A 2,500-nucleotide genomic window follows, 5' to 3' on the forward strand; every position below is an offset into this window, starting at 1 on the left:
ATAAAAATTAATTTTTTTTATTCTAGAATTGCCTCATTTTACATAATTATTATTTATAATATATATTTATATAAAAGGAAAAAAGAAAAATAGAGATGAAAAGATGATATAATTATTTATTAAATTGTGAGAAGATAAAAAATATTTTAAAACAACCTCAACTCATATGGGATTACCCCCTGAATTTAAGCATATTAATGAGGGGAGGAAAAGAAACTAACAAGGATTTTCTTAGTAGCGGCGAGCGAAAAGAAAATAGTTCAGCACTAAGTCACTTTGTCTATATGTCAAATGTGAGATGCAGTGTATGGAATATCTTAATATCTAGTATGAGAAATTAACGATTTAAGTCCTTCTTAAATGAGGCCATTTACCCATAGAGGGTGCCAGGCCCGTATAACGTTAATGATTACTAGAAAGATATTTCCAAAGAGTCGTGTTGCTTGATAGTGCAGCACTAAGTGGGTGGTAAACTCCATCTAAAACTAAATATAACCATGAGACCGATAGTAAACAAGTACCGTGAGGGAAAGTTGAAAAGAACTCTGAATAGAGAGTTAAATAGTACGTGAAACTGCTTAGAGGTTAAGCCCGATGAACCTGAATATCCATTATGAAAAATTCATCATTAAATAATTAAAAATAATGTGCATTTTTTTCATATAAGGACATTGTAATCTATTAACATAATAAAGTATTTATCAAAAGATCATTGGTGATATTAAGTTTATTTAAATTAATTTGCTTTTTAAGCATATTAACATAGAATAAATACTAATGATTTGATAAAGTGTTGATAGATTTTATTATATATAATGCTAAAATTCATTTTTTGAATTTTACAAAAAATTTAATATCTATGATATTAATATTTATTTGTATGCATTTATATGATTAACAATGCGAAAGATTCAGGATACCTTCGGGACCCGTCTTGAAACACGGACCAAGGAGTCTAACATATGTGCAAGTCATTGAGTTATATTAAACTTAATGGCATAATTAACTTAACTTAAAAATATAATGGGATTAATTTTTAGTCTATTTTCTTAAATAGTCAATTAATTCAATCCCGGGGCGTTCCATATAGTTATGTATAATGATAATTTATTATTATTTATACCTCTAACTGGAGCGTACCTTGAGCATATATGCTGTGACCCGAAAGATGGTGAACTATACTTGATCAGGTTGAAGTCAGGGGAAACCCTGATGGAAGACCGAAACAGTTCTGACGTGCAAATCGATTGTCAGAATTGAGTATAGGGGCGAAAGACCAATCGAACCATCTAGTAGCTGGTTCCCTCCGAAGTTTCCCTCAGGATAGCTGGTGCATTTAAAAATTATATAAAATAATCTTATCTGGTAAAGCGAATGATTAGAGGCCTTAGGGTCGAAACGATTTTAACCTATTCTCAAACTTTAAATGGGTAAGAACCTCACCTTTCTTGATATGAAGGTTGAGGTTATGATATAATGTGCCCAGTGGGCCACTTTTGGTAAGCAGAACTGGCGCTGTGGGATGAACCAAACGTAATGTTACGGTGCCTAAATTAACAACTCATGCAGATACCATGAAAGGCGTTGGTTGCTTAAAACAGCAGGACGGTGGACATGGAAGTCGTAATCCGCTAAGGAGTGTGTAACAACTCACCTGCCGAAGCAACTAGCCCTTAAAATGGATGGCGCTTAAGTTGTATACCTATACATTACCGCTAAAGTAGATGATTTATAAAACAATTTCGATTGATTTATAAATTTTGAAACTTTAGTGAGTAGGAGGGTACAATAGTGTGCTTAGAAGTGTTTGGCGTAAGCCTGCATGGAGCCGCTATTGGTACAGATCTTGGTGGTAGTAGCAAATAATCGAATGAGACCTTGGAGGACTGAAGTGGAGAAGGGTTTCGTGTGAACAGTGGTTGATCACGAGTTAGTCGGTCCTAAGTTCAAGGCGAAAGCCGAAAATTTTCAAGTTTTTAATAAAAAAAAATATTAATAAAATTTATATATATATATTAAAAAATAATTAAATACTTGAATTATTTTGAACGAAAGGGAATACGGTTCCAATTCCGTAACCTGTTGAGTATCCGTTTGTTATTAAAAATGGGCCTTGTGCTCATCCTGGCAACAGGAACGACCATAAAGAAGCCGTCGAGAGATATCGGAAGAGTTTTCTTTTCTGTTTTATAGTCGTACTACCATGGAAGTCTTTCGAAGAGAGATATGGTAGATGGACTAGAAGAGCATGACATTTACTGTTGTGTCGATATTTTCTCCTCGGACCTTGAAAATTTATGGTGGGGTCACGCAAACTTCTCAACAGGCCGTACCAATATCCGCAGCTGGTCTCCAAGGTGAAGAGTCTCTAGTCGATAGAATAATGTAGGTAAGGGAAGTCGGCAAATTAGATCCGTAACTTCGGGATAAGGATTGGCTCTGAAGATTGAGATAGTCGGGCTTGATTGGGAAGCAATACCATGGTTTATGTACTCGTTCT

General features: G+C 34.6%; 1 pseudogene; it reads left to right on the plus strand.

The window, feature by feature from the left end:
* Positions 1-152: 152 nt before the first annotated feature.
* Positions 153-2,500, plus strand: part of LOC128871101 (large subunit ribosomal RNA) — a 4,467-nt pseudogene continuing 2,119 nt past the window's right edge.

This window comes from Anastrepha ludens, unplaced genomic scaffold (genome assembly GCF_028408465.1).
Source record: "Anastrepha ludens isolate Willacy unplaced genomic scaffold, idAnaLude1.1 ptg000051l, whole genome shotgun sequence".
Taxonomy (NCBI): Eukaryota; Metazoa; Arthropoda; class Insecta; order Diptera; family Tephritidae; genus Anastrepha; species Anastrepha ludens.